Source organism: Delphinapterus leucas, chromosome 5, assembly GCF_059928025.1.
Source record: "Delphinapterus leucas isolate spDelLeu-1000000601 "Yukka" chromosome 5, BTC_Dleu_Yukka2, whole genome shotgun sequence".
Lineage (NCBI taxonomy): Eukaryota > Metazoa > Chordata > Mammalia > Artiodactyla > Monodontidae > Delphinapterus > Delphinapterus leucas.
The window spans coordinates 102,802,606-102,820,902 of record NC_143133.1 but is presented as its reverse complement, the minus strand read 5'-3'; the positions used below and the strand labels follow the sequence as shown (position 1 = coordinate 102,820,902).

The 18,297-nt window shown below is 42.8% G+C and overlaps 1 pseudogene; it reads left to right on the top strand.

Moving 5' to 3' along the window:
• The first annotated feature begins 7,570 nt into the window (after nucleotides 1–7,570).
• LOC149749202 (uncharacterized protein C2orf78 pseudogene) lies at nucleotides 7,571–13,832 on the top strand (annotated as a pseudogene).
• The last annotated feature ends 4,465 nt before the right edge of the window (nucleotides 13,833–18,297 follow it).

Below are 18,297 nucleotides of genomic sequence, written 5' to 3'. Positions count from 1 at the left end.
TATCCCTGATAAAGCGTAGCCCGGTGTTGACTACTACGGCATCATTAATACATGCATGTTGACTGAAATAGTTTGAACTCAATTCCTCCCCTTCACAGGTTAGTTTTAGTCCTCATACAAAACCTGATAATAAAATTCCTTAATGCTAGGAATCACAGTAAAAAATAATATCTGAACGGACTTCTGTAAGATGAGTTAGAACTAAGATTAATTCAGTGTATCTGAAGCACAGAAAGTGAGGGCAATGGTGGCACAAGATGGGGCTAGAGAAGCAGAGAGGGTTCTAGACCACGCAGAGTCTTAAAGGCCAACCGTTTGTTTTCTATTCTCAAAACAATGCTTTTGAGCGGTGTCTATGAGCAATGTTCCAACTTGCTTTTAAGGTTTCTTGTGCGCAGAATGGATTGGAAGGAAACAAGAAATATGGACACTACTTAGGACCTAATTGCAACACACAGGCAAGTTCAGTATTAGGATGTTGAGGGAGAGGTGATAGATTCAGAAGAAATTCGGGAGATAAACTGAAGCGGGCTTAATGGGGTATGAGATGGAGGAAAGGAAGGTCTTAGGGAATTAAAGCGTTTACTGCACGCATGAGCAAAGTCTCACGATTAATCATCTGAACGTACAGAGGTAGATCTCTCAAATGACACCGGTTAGGAAGCAACAGTACGCCCTTTATCATTCCAAGAGACAACACAAATCAACTGTCTCGATGGAAAATTCGGCAGTACCCGTGCGTTTCTTCACTCAAACTTAGTTCCAGGTCCTCTTACTCACATTTTCTGTGCCAGAACAACACAGCTTGAGGAATTGAAGGGGATTCCATGTTGGTAATTAAGAAGTGTCCCCAACACTGACAGTCCCATCTTAAAAAGCAGTCCCTCTGCACTTTACCCGAGGAGCCATGGCCAGAGCCTCCCTTTTAAAACGATGGGGGGAAATCAGAACATCACACACCGTCCCTTTCAGCTACTGTGAACTGAGCCGCGAGACGACCAATACTCCCTAGCACAGCGCGGACGGGGCAGCCCGCGGGGGCAACAGTCACAGGAGACAGCACAGGAGACGAAGCCCAGGCCCAGGGGCTCTGGGCTCCACCGGCAACGCCCAGGGGCCAAGGCGTATTACCTTTCCGGGATGTGCTTTCCGCCCTTCCTCCAGGCCGACCAACGTCCGGAAAAGCCGCGACGCTGACCCCAGCGCCCACGGGCATGATGCCACTGGCTCATGTGACTCCCCAAGGTGCCGCCCACCCAACGCCAAGAGTGCCAAAGTCGCCAGCCCGGCGCCCCCCGGTGCCAGCACAAGGCCCCGAAACACAAGCGCCTAGGCACCAGCCCACGCAGCTCGCGCACCTCCTTCTACTGCGCATGCGCCACCGCCCGCCCAGATGACGTCCACACGCCGAGACGCTTCATTAGTAAAGAGGAGTCTGACGCCTGCAATTCCCTCCTCAGCCGGAAGATGGTAGCAGAGGTCCATTAGTTCGTGGTGTGTGCACCCTTCTGAACTCCAATCACATGGGACGTGGAAAGCTGTCCCACTCTCCCAGTTATCTTGTGTGGTTCTTTCAGATATTTCCCAAGTGCTTTACATTCACACTTGTTGTATCTTGTATGTAAGTATTTCTACGTAATGGAGATCCTGTATTTTATACAAGAGCTGCATACTAGACATAGTCTACAATCTGTCTTGGATCGTGAGTTTCCCAGTCAATTTTTGCGTACATCCATCCCATTCTCTTTGAGAGCTGCGTCACATTACATAATTTACACGGCCAGTCCGATATTGATGGACTTTTAGTTGTTTTCAGTTTGGGGGTATTTTGTTTGTTTGTTTGTTTGTTTGTTTTTGTCCTCTGTAATAGATAGGCTGCAATGTGAACCTCTTTATACATGTGTATAGCTATATATAAATTTCTAGACATAGAATTTCTGGAATGAAACAGATGCGAACTTAAAATACTGAAAGGTTTTCAATCAATCTAATCTGCCTAATCAACCTTCAAAAATACTCTATCAACTTATACTCCACTCACAGTGAAACAGTTATTGGGTTTCTATTATGTGCCTGGTATCATGCTGGAGGTTGACAGTATGGATTTACATTTTAGATAATACCAAGATATGCTTGAGAGAGATAAGAGTGGAGCTCAGGTATAACATTTCCTCACAGTATCAGGCATAGGGATCGGTACCTGTTAGAAAAACTATGAATCCTGCCACAAGTGGAAGAGCAAAGAACAGCATGTCCTACAGTAGGTCTGAAGGTATAATAGCATACTCAATTCCATTGTTATTTATAATAACAAATGTTTTTTGTTAGTTTTACTTTGATTCAGTTTCTAGTTTCTGAAAGTATCTTACATACACTGTTAGTAATCTTCACAACCATCTGAGCTGGGTAAACTGAGTCAGGAAGGTCAGAATTATTGAATGAGTGAATGAATGAAGGAGTAAAAAGATCACTAGCTTTAACATATCTGGGACAGTCAATAGTCTAACCAAGTTTCAATCCACAAGCATTTATTTACAATTCTGAAAACTTCCACATAATTACAAATGGGACAATAGTAGTCAATTACTACTTGGATAAAGAAAAGATACAAGTTAGCACAACCTAGTTCACAAACTTACAATTAGGCACATTCAATTTGGTGCTAAGTCATAAAATATTCTTTTGCAATTTATGAAAAATATCCAATAGGCATGTAATGGCCAAAAAGTACAAATGATACAAATATCTATAGACATGACAATGTACAAATTGTGACACAAATCTATCAGAAACTAGAAAATCTATGTTGGTCTTATAGTTCCAGCTTGCTAAAAGATACAGGCTTTGGGTGGGAACACAAAAAAGTCCAGACCTGGCCATAACGGGGTTTCCAGAAAGTATGGGAACTAGCAAAGAGTAGGCCTCTGGATGGGAGTGGGTCCAACATGAGATGAAACAATGCCTTAATGGGTATGTAGTATGCTGGGACGGAAAATCTAGGAGCAAGGGATATTTGGAGAATCAGACAGCTAAGTATCTGACACTAACAAAACCTACCAGTATCCCATAGGGCCTCAGGTACCATGCAAGGGCTTGAGGGATTCCAGTATTTAATTAAATCACAATGTGACAATGGGAGGAATTAAGGACAGCCTCAGGGGTAGACGAACTGGGGATGTTACACCAAGACATGTCTCAGTTAACCTGATGGGTTCAAAATGCTGGGACAAGACAATACCCTAACTGTAAGAATAAAGGTTTCGGTCAGGGTAGGGCCTCATGTTCCTAAGTGCTGAAATAGAGCTCTTTAGTTTCTTCCTCCTACATGGAAGATTCTTTTAGAGGTTAAGATGATGCTGAGCCTGCAAGCTAAAGTTAAATGGCTGGAACTAGGGAGAGAACGTAAGTTACATAGGCTCGGAACCAGGAAAAGCCTAACTAAGGGTTTGCCTAACTAAACAGAATTGAATGTTGGAACTGCATAGTTTAATAGGTAAACATTTTACTGATACCAAAATGTGTCTTACCACACTCCCCCCAATCTCACACCGCCCACCCTAACCTGCAGTGGCTATGGGTCCCTTGATTTCCATGGAAATATAGAGAAAAGAGACACTGATCTGGCTTGCAGGTATTTAGTAAGTTGTTAGCCTCACATCACATACTAGTATCACGTAAGTAGGCCATCTGAAGTAGGAAGCTTAGGGGAAAAACACTTAAAAGCTTAAGCCACATCTCTATACTAACAACACCTTTCACCATTTCTTCTCAGATAAGCATCATCCCCATCAGTGAAAAAACTGGTATCTCATAATAGGAAAAACAGGCCTAAAAATTAAATGTGTGTCTTTGGAGGTCCCATCTATGGGACATCTTCCTGGTACTAGAGAAGTCCCCAGAAAGATCAATCTTTGCACCCCTCCCTGAAAGCTTACCACCAAGGAAAATGACTAGATCCATAGATTTCCTCCCTCAAACCCGCTTACCTCACGTATAAATCATTAGCAACTCGGCCCTTACTCACATTATCACAGTCACAAGAGTGGTTAGGGAGCAAAGCACTAACCACGGGAACTAAAACAGAGGCAACCCAGGCCAAGTTGGGCTGATGGCAGATATCTGCTCCTTACGCTTGGGTGCATAACGCGACTCACCGCAATGCCTTTTTCACAGACCCTCTTTAAAGTTTCTCCACAAAATCCAACAGGTCAAGTGCGTTCATGATGCTTCAAGATAAACAATCGTCAAGAGAAAACCATGCAGTATGTCTTATAATGTGGGAGTCCTTAAAAATATGACAAGGAAATAACCATGTAGACAAAACCAGAGCATTTCAAAAAATCTGTATTCTACAAACATACCAGTGAATGCTATTAATAAGGTAATATGACATAAAACAGAATGAGAAATATATGTAAGACTGTTCCCTTTAGTGTACAGAATTCATGGCAGTTGTTGCACTATCGAGCTACTTATATATATGACTGTCCCTTCTGGTAATACACAATGAGGCCAAAGTGTGTCAACTTGTTTCTCACAGAAACCACAAAATCTACATGAATCTCTTTACTCCTGTGCCCTTTCACCTCATCTGCTCCCAGTTCTCCACGAAATGTCCTCTTCCTTCTCTAATTATTCTCCTCTTCATTTTGCTAGGCCTTGCACCCAAGCATGCAAGACAGAGAATCCTAGAGGTCCAAGATTCTAGAGCGGCTGTTTGCAAGGGGCAGGAGATTACAGTAACTGCCACACTGTATATACTTCTGTGCAAAGAAAAAGGGACAGTATTCAGAATGTCTCTCACCTATAAAAGAGCTGGATGGCCGGATACCTGTGTGGCCCAAGGAACCAGAGGTAGCGAATTATGGGGAAAACAACTGCAACCAAAGGCTGGAAGAGGAAAGGTTTGCAACCAGCTCTGTCTCCTAGCTCTCTGGTATCTGCGTCCAACGGGCAGAGTCTATTTTGTGAAGCATCAAGCACTGAAAGGAAGACTCCTGCTGCTGTAAGTTGACAGGAAGTAACATCCATGAGGGTAACAATGGCAAGATCAAGGCTTGTCCTAGAAACAATGCCCATAATGGAAAGAAAAAAAAAAAAAAAGCAAGCAGAAGAGAAATGTAAGTCGCAAGTCCAACCCCTGGCCCAGCCTGGCCCAGCCCAAGGAAGGTAGGCGTCAAGGAGACGAAACTAAAAGAGAAGAGCCTTGGACCACAACACTCTCCACAAGGTACACTCAACAAACTTCACCCTACGCTTTAACCAAGTAACAAAAAGAGCTTCTTAATCCCTCCTTTTGCTCCTTAAAAGCTGCTATAAGTTCACTAATTAGACAGATATGATTTCAGAACAACCGTAATAGTTCAAACTAGATGGCTCTTGCCTTCCTAAGGATATTAATTACATAAGATATATATATAGCTCTAAGTATATGATACATAAAATATAATATAATACTGTGTAGGATACAGGTAACTGTTAGTAAATTATACTAATGAACGTCTGTAAGAAATGCGGCAATGATTTCCCTAATGTAAGAGCCTGGGGGAGGTGAATCTGTCTTCTAGGATTTCCTGCCCAGAGCTCAGAAACTCAGGTGTTGTTTTAGCTCTCCTCCACTCTCTCCACCCAGCCCCGCCTTCCTGTTGGGGATCGGACCTCCCTATTGGCTGTCTCATACCTTGAAACTGCCTGCTTTGTGACATCATTCTCCTATATCATATAAGTGACCAGTGAGCAGTAACCAGTGACCTTTGTACTGGACACATGCGCCGTTCAGCTGCAGCCACTCAGACATCCTCTGCTGTTGCCTCCTCATCCCTTGTATCTGCAGTTGATCTTTTCTCTTCTTCTCTGACCATGTCAGGTAAGAAAAGAAACTTTTTAAAGCTTTTCGTTAGATTTATTTTGCCCCTAGATTTACTAGTAGATTCAAAATAGCATGGAATAATGAGGGAACGTATTGAACTAGAAGTCTGGAGACCTAATTTCAGTTTTGACTTTGGCATTTACTATCTGTGCGACTTTGGACAAATCATTGACTGTCTCACAAAGCCTTGATTTTTTCCTTATCTGTTACGTGAGGATACTACATTGGTTGATCACTCTGATCCCTGTCTTTTCTAATATTGAGCCTTAAAGGGTAGCCATGTAGAAAATGAAATCAGAGACTTCTCAAGAGTGTTTCAACAGAAACACAGAAAAGCCAGGTGACATAGAAAACGAGCAATATATAGCAAGATGTTTCATCTCTAATGGTCTCCCTCCACTAATATTTCGACTAGTTGAAAAGAGAAAATAGGGAGAGAGGATGGAGAGTACTGGGCTATATAGGGAGGCACCGAGTCAAACGTAAGGAAGTTTAGGATTGTTTTCATCAGCACAGGCCAACAGGAACCAAGACATAGGAAAAGATATAAGAACGAAGAGGGGAAGCATAGAGGAGCTCTCAAGAAAAACGTAGTTTGCCATGGAATGTTGATGGGAACCAAAGATTTTAAATTAAAGCACAAACAGCATAGAGTGAATTCTGCTCAGAGCAGGGCAAAACAAAGTTCACTGTAGCAAATCCTTATTTTAACAGACTAAGAGGAAAGTAAGGACAGAAGAGGGTATCACCAGGAAAGGCAGCTTACCAGAAAAGTCATACTCAGTGTTTTTTTTTTCTTTTATTGCCTCTCTGAATACAGTTGGCACTTGACAGTCTTGAATGTTAACATTTTAGAAATATGTCCTAGAAATCACGCTTCCTATATACAAGAAACCAAAGTGGTTATCTAGGGGTCTTCTTTTCAATGTTCTATTCTTTCTAATTTTTAAACTATGTAGACGTTTTACCACTTAAACACTTTAAATGATATCTTCGAGATTGAATCAGAAGGACTATTTCCTTTGTGTGATATGTAGCTTCTAAGGCAAGGTTGCTTTCCATCTTTACAGTTCTTTCCTTCCTAACACAGAGAGCACATTGATCAACAGCCATCGTTCGTTTTTAGATCTTAGCTACCTAAGAAGAAAAAGAAAAAGTCAAGCCCCACATCTCTAATTCCACATTGAGGGAATTCGCTGGCGGTCCAGTGGTTAGGACTCGGTGCTTTCACTGCCAGGGCCACGCGGCGCGACAAAAAAAAAAAAAAAATTCCACATTTATCTAGAACAATATTGCGGAGTCCTTTCGATGTTCTTACATTTGAAAATCTTTTTTAATTGGATTCTAGTGATGACGGTTCTTTTAGGTTTGGGGATGTCATCTTCTTGGATGTTGAAGATGATTATAATCTAAGTTCTAGGATAAATACAAAAACCTTCTTGATACTTTTTAAGCTTCCTTTCTGCTTATTATATATTTCTATTCTTTGAAACATATATTTCTACCAGGCTGAATACTGTTACTTGCTGGGTAAAAATATGAATGGGCACAATAATGAAATTCTTTTACACTTATTATTTTGCTGTCTGCTTTGTACCAGTTTTCATTGAAATACTTGTCTGCATATATTGTGGCTACCTATACACTCACATTGATTGAATTTTGTTGCTCTTTAGGCATTTTTACGCATATATCTTCTCTGTCTGTATGTACTGGCTAGGAATTCATTCAAAATCACCTTCTATCGTGTTTCTGGGTTAACAGTATTCACTAAAATACAGTGGGCAAAATTCACTTTCATCACATTGCATGTATGGTACAGAATGGCATTTGTTAGTGAACTCATTATGCTCTGATACTTGCCACATACCCCAGTTTTCATAACTAGGTATTTCTCTTTCGTGATGTAATATGTTTTTCATGACTTTTCTTGGTCTTTCTAGAACTTACTGTATCTTCCTCCATATAAATCATACACAATAGGCCAGTTTATTCATGGATTAATTATTACTGCTATTATTACTGGTGCTGGTGTTATAACCACTTTACAGATGAGTAATGTGAAGAAATCAGATAACATTTTTCTTTCCAAAAGCACTTAAGAAATTCTCTTTCGGGTAATCATTTTGAGGTAGGATGAGAAACCAGGCTTGAAGAGGGTAAAAATGACTCTTTAAATTTACCAGTTGGACTGAGCTATACGTGAACTCTAGGTAATAGCGTGGGAACCGCACAAGCAAAGTGAGACACTGAAGATCACGATGGTAATAGCCGTACTGTTTTCTAACGGACAAAAAAAACTGCCTATAGTGTAAGTTCTATTTCTCCTGCTTTCTGGCAGTATCGTGCTCAGAGTAGCGTCCTGGCAAGGAAGTCAGGATACTTAGGTTCTGAAACCTGGTAAGGATACTAACATAATGAGAGAACTTGAACAAGTCAACCCGACCTCCCTGAGCCTCAGTTTCCTTCCTCATGAAATGAGACTGTGAAAATAGGAAGTTCTCTAAGGACCTCCGAGTTCTAAAATGCTTCCAGTCTAGGAAACAGCATACAAGTCAATACTAGTGCAGGCTGAAGGGAAAGATAGGGCAGGGAGAAGGTTGCGTCCAGCCTAGAGAACAATGTCTGAGCCATACCGCTTGGGTCTTCTGCCCATCTGTGCCCAACATGGCAGCACAGGCAGTTAATACAGAAGAGCGTAAAACTGCTCAGTCCTTACAACCATCATAACGGTCTGATTTTTGGTTTCTCAGTAAGTATTGACATTAGAGGTGTCCTGATAGCAAGAACCTTAAGGTAATGCTGTTCCTCAAACATAGTGAGAATTCATCAATCTCCCTGATGTTTTCATGACCCTCTTGTTCTTTACAGAAAATTTCCAAAATCCATTTCTACTTGGAACTCTAAATTCTCTGCAGCACTCTCTTCCTGTGGTGAGCAATGCAACCTCCCTGACAGGAAGTGCCTGCCACTTCTCCAGAGTCTCTGCTCCTGCCGTCAGTTCGGCGTCAGCTACCGGTAGGTACCTCCTTCCAGACACAGACACACGTGTAGTGCCTACCTTCACCAACAGTCTAGCACCACTACTTTATCTGGAGTTACTGACCAGAGCCAGATCTCCACTTCAGCTGCTTCCTATCCAGGTGTTCTTGACTGGGACATCACAGGAAGCACTGAAAAGAATTCTTCTCCACTCGGAGACTTTACTCTGGCCGTCACTGACCAGCACACAGCTGCTTCCTCCATGTTTATGGCAGCCCAGTATGATAAAACTGCAGACCCCAATAACATGGTCCCTCTATATCCATCACTTTCTGCCAGGCTTGCTCAGGGAACACCATCTCAAATTCCCAATCAGGGACACAGCCTGTCACTTCCCTACCAGGAAGGAAGGCAGGTATATTACTATAGCCAAGGCACAGTGGGGTCTTCACTGTATGGAGAACTTGGCTCCTGCCTGCAATCCTACGGCTCTGTGTCATACACAGGAAGTAGGGCCTCTGTGCAACCAGAAATGGGAATGGTACTAAGGGAGATTCAGCCCACAAATATCCAACCACCACCTTCCACCTCTGGAATCTACTACCCTGTGTATGCTCAACCCATCACAGAAACAAGTTGTCAAGAAATCCCTGATATTCACCAGCTCCTGGCCTGCACTGATCCCCTCAGCCAAGAGGAGCAGCCTGCCTCTGAAAATGCTGATCTGGGAAAGAACAGCCTGAGTCTTGAGGACCTAGGGACACCTGAAAATGGGATGGAATCTAGCAGTGGTTTTGCAGACGTTACTACACTGGCGGAGGGAATTCACCTTCCCCAGCTCTCTAATTCTTTGAAAGATCCTCATCAATCCAAAGGTCCCAACGTGATCAAAGCCAAAGACAACAGAGCCATTAAGGTGAATCAGGTGCGGGAAAAGCCAAGCGTCATAAAGGCTCCCTCTGATCAACCCAGGAAGAACAAACATAAAGCCTCTGAGCCTATCAGTGCTGCTCCCAAGGCCAAAATCCAGCCAAAGAATCCAGAGTGCCTGTTAGGGGGAGAAGTGGCTCTATGCAATGCTGCCGTCAGTGACAGGGCTCCTGTGAACACGGCCAAGGATTCTAAAGGCAAACCTCAGAAAGCTGCATCCAGAAAGATCAGCAAAACGAAGAGCCACGGGCAGGAAAAGACCAAAAGGACCAGAGGAAGAAAGAAGGCTGACGAGAATAAGCAGTCAGGGAACAAAGTCAAGGCAGGAGAGAAGGCAACAATTCCCCAGACGAAGCGAAAGGAACACCAAACTGAGCTTATCCAAGAGAGCTTTAAAAAGCCTCGAACCGCCCTACGCGTGCGCATGCTGGAGGCTGTGAAGGTTTTTCATGCACTGGGGGAGAAGAATGATAAGAGAACTGGGCTCTCCTCCTGTCGGGTCTTGGGAAAGTCAAGCAACCCTAAAGACCCCCAGCCACCCCCAGCTATCCAGCCATGGCGGAATACCCCACGTGAGGGTAAGGGCCCTGAGAAAACTCAAGTCGAAGCCCAGAAACCAGACAGCAGTGCTGAAAAAGACTGTCCATCTCCATCCCAGTATGTGCTGCTGCCTCCTGGGAAGGTCAAGTTGACACCTCTGCCTTTTTCTGCCTGGGACAAGCCTCAAGCTCGACCTGCTCCTCCGAGGCCACAGTCTCCGGCCTCCCATCGGCCTGCTGTTGCTGACCGTGCCCACCCTGCTTCTGCTAACTCAGCTCAACCTGCTGCAGTCAGTTCTTCCCAGCCAGCTCCTGCCTCTTTGCCAGGTCCTGCCAAACCAGCTCAGCCAACTGTGACCAACCCAACCCAACCGGGTTGGACCGACCATACCCAGCCTAGTGTCCCTCAGTCTGCTGCTCCTAGGCCTGCACCCTACAAAACTTCATCTTGCACTTCTCTCCAGCGGGAGCCTGTTCCCCCTGCTGTGACTAAGCGCCAGTCCCCAGCCAAGCTCCAAACCCCATTTCTACTCCAAGACTTCAGCAAGAAACCAGTTCCATGGAGGCAACCCAATGTTCCTGAGCCAGTAATGTCAAAGCCCATCGAACTACAGCAGAGGCCCGAGCGGGAGGCCATGAAGAGGCGGGCTCAACAACAACGTGAGAATGCTGCCAAATACACCTCTTTGGGGAAAGTGCAATTTTTCATTGAGAGGCAAAAAGAAATGGAAATTGCTGACTACTACGGATATGTAAAGTAACAGCTGCTAGGATTGTTGGTGCCACCTTGGGGACCAGCTCTTCTTCCATATACAGATAAGACAGGCATAAATTTATTTATATTGGTATATTTTAAAACAATAAAACTGAATAAAAAAGGCAATAGAATTAATAGATGAGTAATAAACCTTTTGAATTTTGAGATGCTGCTAACTGCGGCGTGTTTTTTTGTTTTGTTTTGTTTTGCTTTTGATGGGGTTGGAATCAAAGTCTGCATGAGAAAGGAAGGACTGAAAGTTGGATGGGAGAATGAAGGAAAGGGGTAAAAACTGAGGAAAGAGGAAGGAACTTGGCCCAGGGCTAGGAAGGCCAAAAGAGATTTATGGATTTATGAAAGGAAGCAGGAGTGAGGATGAAATGGCAGAAGTAAAAAGCAGGGTCAGAGGTCAGGGTTGAAAGAACCAAATTTGAGTAGAGTTGAAGATGACAGAAGGTGACCCTAGGTTTACTAGGAGAAATAGAAAAAGTCTCTTGGGGAGGTTGGCCTTAAGTCTCACAACCACCAGATAGGTATTTAAGAAAACCAGAGGTTCAGGACACATCTCTGAAAGGTTTGAGTTGCCATATCCAGGTGTGATTATAGTGGGGGGATAGGGAAATCTACCAGAGAGGTGGCTAGGGCTCAGAGTTATCCTAGGGGCAGCTGACGACAGGGGCAGAGCCAAGGGAACTGCTGCATCAGGAGGCCCACGAATAGGGCCTGGTATGTAAATCACCGCGTACTCAACACCTGAGCACCAGGGCAGCTAAGGCACTATTCAGTTAATCCTGGCAACGACAGGCAAGGCCAGTATTCATTCCTGTGCCACTTCACTTACAGAGGTGAATATAATCATCAAAATCCAGACGGGACAAATTACCTGGTTTCTTTAAAAATAAAATTCAAGGGGGGAAAAAAAAAGTGAGAGAGACATGGAGGGAGAACCTAGAGAGTAAATAAGGCTTCAGAGACCTAACCATCAACGGCAAAGTGTGGACCTTATTTGGATCTAACTCAAAATTCTTAAAAACAATTTTTTATGACATTTAGGAGACAACTGCAAATTTGAGCACTCACTGGGTATTTACTATTAAAAATGATATTAAGGAATAAAAGTCCTATATTTTAAAGATACGTACCAAAAGTATATAGCTGGGGCTTCCCTGGTGGCGCAGTGGTTGAGAATCTGCCTGCCAATGCAGGGGACACGGGTTCGAGACCTGGTCTGGGAAGATCCCACATGCCACGGAGCAACTAGGCCCGTGAGCCACAACTACTGAGCCTGCGTGTCTGGAGCCTGTGCTCCACAACAAGAGAGGCCGCGATAGTGAGAGGCCCGCGCACCGCGATGAAGAGTGGCCCCAGCTTGCCGCCACTAGAGAAAGCCCTCCTACAGAGACGACGACACAACACAGCAAAAAATAAATAAATAAATAATAATAATAATTATTAATTAATTAAAAAATATATATAGGTGTAATTACATGTTGTCTCGGAGCTGCTTCCAGATAATATGGAATGGGGTGAAACAGGTGGGGGTATAGATAAAACATGACAGCCATCAGTTGGTAAATATTAAAGCTGGATGAGATCATGGGTATACAAGCAACACTCACAGTATTTTTATACTTTTGTACATGTTTAAAATTTGTGATAATCGTTTAAAGACAAGACGACACTGCAGAAAACAGTTTGGCAGTTTCTCAAAGGTTAAACGTAGAGCTACCGTATGATCCAACAACTCTGCTACTACCTACACTGCACATCTAAACGAACTGAAAGCAGGGATTTGAGCAAATATTTGTACACCAACGATCACAGCAGCATGATTCACAATAGCTACAAGGTGGAAACAACCCAAGTGTCAATCACCCGATGAATAACAAAATATGGTATATACACACAGTGGGATTCATTAAGCCAAAAAAGGAATGGCATTTCGTTACATGCTATAACACGGATGAACCTTGAAAACACTAGGTTTAGTGAAATAAGCCAGACATAGAAGGATAAATACTGTAGATTCCACTTACACGAGGTACCTAGGATAGGCAAATTCAGAGAGACAGAAAACAGAATAGAGGTTTCTACGGGCCGCTGGGAGGGATAATGGGGTTGTCCCTGTTTGACGGTTACAGAGTTTCTGTTGAGGATGATGGAAAGGTTTTGGTCATAGACAGTGGTGATAGTCACACCACACTGTGACTGTAGTTAATGCCACTGAACTGCATATTTATAAATGGTTAAAATGCATATGATTTATGCATATTTTACCACAATGAAAAAAAGAGGAACAACTGAGTTGAAATTTCAATTCTTCCTTGTCCGAGAGTCAGTTTCATCGTCCGTAAAATTAGTAACTGTAGTTGTCTATCCTCTGAGCTTAGTGCAGAGGAAGCACTCAGTAGGAGGTATCAGTACTGCTTCCACTTCAACAGCAAGGGACTGTTGGGAAGATTCACAAAGTCAATGGATATGAAAGAACTTTCTAAATGGCAAACCGCTGTACAAATATGAACAAACATTAGGTGTTACTGTCTCCCAAGGCCATGGAACAGGTCAGAAGAAGGGTAATTCTTTGGCACTGGTATGTCCTACATGGGCCAAGAGAATATATGGGTTTCTCTACTATATCAGAAGGTATTAGGAAAAGAAAGCATAAAACTTAGAGAACAACTGTCTTTTACCCCGATGCTTAAACACGCTCAGGCAACTGCTTAACGTAAGTGCCAAAGACATAACGGGCATACCTTGCTTTCCTTTGAGGCTACTGCTATTCTTACTAAAAATTTACTGCATTTTCAAAATACAGAACATGGAAGCTTATAGCACTTCTTAAGCATATCTAGAGCCTACTGCCAAATACTACAGTTCAATTCATATCTTTAATCTCATTTTGAAACAGCAATTACAAATGTGTATTTAAGGAAACCACTAGCTCCCCTTTTGGAACCCATGAAAGAAGGCCAGGATTCACCTTAGCATAAGATGATAACTACGGAACTACTACGAATTATCAGAGTATCAGAAAGAAGGTCATTTTCAATTACGGGTTCCATTTACCTCTGGCTTATAATAGCGGCGAGTATATGTTAAGTCAATAATCAGCCCAAGTTCTTCGTTGTGTTCTTGGAGTTTGTTAGAAAAGATCCAAGGGGGAGAAACATTCTCCTGGAGCAAGATTCTTTTCAAATCTCTGTCAGAAAGAATAAAATAAGAAAGAACATGTGTTTAAAATCCTTTATTATATTATCCATTTCTTCAAACCCTGTGATGCTAACATATGAGCTTCAAAGTAAAGTCTCTTCCTCTGGAGTTTACAAGCGGTATTATGATCCTTTCTTCCAGAGAGATTAGACGGAAGAAAATAAGCTCACTTCTATATAGTTATTTCTATCTTTGTTTATTTCATGTTGGTCTCCTAACCTGACTGTAAACTCCCCGAAGGCAGGGACCACATCCATTTTGCCTACCGCTGTACTGCCAGCTCCAAGCAGAGTGCCTGTAAATAGACACATAAATAAATACTTCTTGAATATCCACCTAGATGAAGGATGGCTTTCACCGCTAAATATTCTTTTATGTATTTGGCTTACTTATGTACTCTGTTCGATTGAGCTCTTTAGCTATTCAGGTGCCAGCAACACACTTTTCGTTTTAAATTAGTAGACTAGTTTTAGAGCAGTTTGAGATTCACAGCAGAACTGAGCAAAAAGTACACAGTTCCCACTTATACCCTCTCTCCTTCATCCCACACAGCCTTCCCCATTATCAACATGCCAATACCAGTGTGCTCCCTTTGTGAGAATTCATGAACCAACACTGACACATCATTATCAATCAAAGTCCATAGTTTATTGCATTCATGGTACAAGTAACTATTTCTTTATTTCTAGTATGGTCATCCCCAGACATTTACATACAGAGATACATATTACTTTCTTATAAATTACTTTATTCTTTATTTAGAGTTAGGGCATTCCATTGGTTTTTTTTTTAATTAAGTTCAAAACTAGGTTGTATTTATCTATGAATTCCATTTCTGGACAGTAAAGGAGGTATTAAAAAGTATTTGCTATAAAAAGGGAAAATGGAGTACGAAGGGGTTGAGAGCCAGGGCTCTATATGGTGAATTCAGATTTCTCGAAGAATACGGTATTAAGTTTCGCTCACCATTTTTTAAAGGAACTTTGACAGCAATGAAAGGAGTCCCAGGCATCCGCTGTCCAACTGGGAGATAGTCTTTCCACCTGTTAATATATTTTTTGTTAGGCAAATTTTATGTTAGGCTGTCTCCCTGCATAGGATGAATGGGCCTTGAAAAGGGAAATCATATCCCTCTATGGTAGGTCCCTCTTCTTTCTGCTTTGCATTTTGCTGCTCCACTTATTCAACCCCACCTTGTAATAAGCTATACTTCCCTTGTTCCTGTTCTCCCATCTTGAAAACAGATAAAAGGCAACAAAACAATGCAACGGTCTCAACAAATCAGGGAAATCTAAAACCAGAGATGGCCAGAACTTCTGTATCCCTGATAAAGCGTAGCCCGGTGTTGACTACTACGGCATCATTAATACATGCATGTTGACTGAAATAGTTTGAACTCAATTCCTCCCCTTCACAGGTTAGTTTTAGTCCTCATACAAAACCTGATAATAAAATTCCTTAATGCTAGGAATCACAGTAAAAAATAATATCTGAACGGACTTCTGTAAGATGAGTTAGAACTAAGATTAATTCAGTGTATCTGAAGCACAGAAAGTGAGGGCAATGGTGGCACAAGATGGGGCTAGAGAAGCAGAGAGGGTTCTAGACCACGCAGAGTCTTAAAGGCCAACCGTTTGTTTTCTATTCTCAAAACAATGCTTTTGAGCGGTGTCTATGAGCAATGTTCCAACTTGCTTTTAAGGTTTCTTGTGCGCAGAATGGATTGGAAGGAAACAAGAAATATGGACACTACTTAGGACCTAATTGCAACACACAGGCAAGTTCAGTATTAGGATGTTGAGGGAGAGGTGATAGATTCAGAAGAAATTCGGGAGATAAACTGAAGCGGGCTTAATGGGGTATGAGATGGAGGAAAGGAAGGTCTTAGGGAATTAAAGCGTTTACTGCACGCATGAGCAAAGTCTCACGATTAATCATCTGAACGTACAGAGGTAGATCTCTCAAATGACACCGGTTAGGAAGCAACAGTACGCCCTTTATCATTCCAAGAGACAACACAAATCAACTGTCTCGATGGAAAATTCGGCAGTACCCGTGCGTTTCTTCACTCAAACTTAGTTCCAGGTCCTCTTACTCACATTTTCTGTGCCAGAACAACACAGCTTGAGGAATTGAAGGGGATTCCATGTTGGTAATTAAGAAGTGTCCCCAACACTGACAGTCCCATCTTAAAAAGCAGTCCCTCTGCACTTTACCCGAGGAGCCATGGCCAGAGCCTCCCTTTTAAAACGATGGGGGGAAATCAGAACATCACACACCGTCCCTTTCAGCTACTGTGAACTGAGCCGCGAGACGACCAATACTCCCTAGCACAGCGCGGACGGGGCAGCCCGCGGGGGCAACAGTCACAGGAGACAGCACAGGAGACGAAGCCCAGGCCCAGGGGCTCTGGGCTCCACCGGCAACGCCCAGGGGCCAAGGCGTATTACCTTTCCGGGATGTGCTTTCCGCCCTTCCTCCAGGCCGACCAACGTCCGGAAAAGCCGCGACGCTGACCCCAGCGCCCACGGGCATGATGCCACTGGCTCATGTGACTCCCCAAGGTGCCGCCCACCCAACGCCAAGAGTGCCAAAGTCGCCAGCCCGGCGCCCCCCGGTGCCAGCACAAGGCCCCGAAACACAAGCGCCTAGGCACCAGCCCACGCAGCTCGCGCACCTCCTTCTACTGCGCATGCGCCACCGCCCGCCCAGATGACGTCCACACGCCGAGACGCTTCATTAGTAAAGAGGAGTCTGACGCCTGCAATTCCCTCCTCAGCCGGAAGATGGTAGCAGAGGTCCATTAGTTCGTGGTGTGTGCACCCTTCTGAACTCCAATCACATGGGACGTGGAAAGCTGTCCCACTCTCCCAGTTATCTTGTGTGGTTCTTTCAGATATTTCCCAAGTGCTTTACATTCACACTTGTTGTATCTTGTATGTAAGTATTTCTACGTAATGGAGATCCTGTATTTTATACAAGAGCTGCATACTAGACATAGTCTACAATCTGTCTTGGATCGTGAGTTTCCCAGTCAATTTTTGCGTACATCCATCCCATTCTCTTTGAGAGCTGCGTCACATTACATAATTTACACGGCCAGTCCGATATTGATGGACTTTTAGTTGTTTTCAGTTTGGGGGTATTTTGTTTGTTTGTTTGTTTGTTTGTTTTTGTCCTCTGTTATAGATAGGCTGCAATGTGAACCTCTTTATACATGTGTATAGCTATATATAAATTTCTAGACATAGAATTTCTGGAATGAAACAGATGCGAACTTAAAATACTGAAAGGTTTTCAATCAATCTAATCTGCCTAATCAACCTTCAAAAATACTCTATCAACTTATACTCCACTCACAGTGAAACAGTTATTGGGTTTCTATTATGTGCCTGGTATCATGCTGGAGGTTGACAGTATGGATTTACATTTTAGATAATACCAAGATATGCTTGAGAGAGATAAGAGTGGAGCTCAGGTATAACATTTCCTCACAGTATCAGGCATAGGGATCGGTACCTGTTAGAAAAACTATGAATCCTGCCACAAGTGGAAGAGCAAAGAACAGCATGTCCTACAGTAGGTCTGAAGGTATAATAGCATACTCAATTCCATTGTTATTTATAATAACAAATGTTTTTTGTTAGTTTTACTTTGATTCAGTTTCTAGTTTCTGAAAGTATCTTACATACACTGTTAGTAATCTTCACAACCATCTGAGCTGGGTAAACTGAGTCAGGAAGGTCAGAATTATTGAATGAGTGAATGAATGAAGGAGTAAAAAGATCACTAGCTTTAACATATCTGGGACAGTCAATAGTCTAACCAAGTTTCAATCCACAAGCATTTATTTACAATTCTGAAAACTTCCACATAATTACAAATGGGACAATAGTAGTCAATTACTACTTGGATAAAGAAAAGATACAAGTTAGCACAACCTAGTTCACAAACTTACAATTAGGCACATTCAATTTGGTGCTAAGTCATAAAATATTCTTTTGCAATTT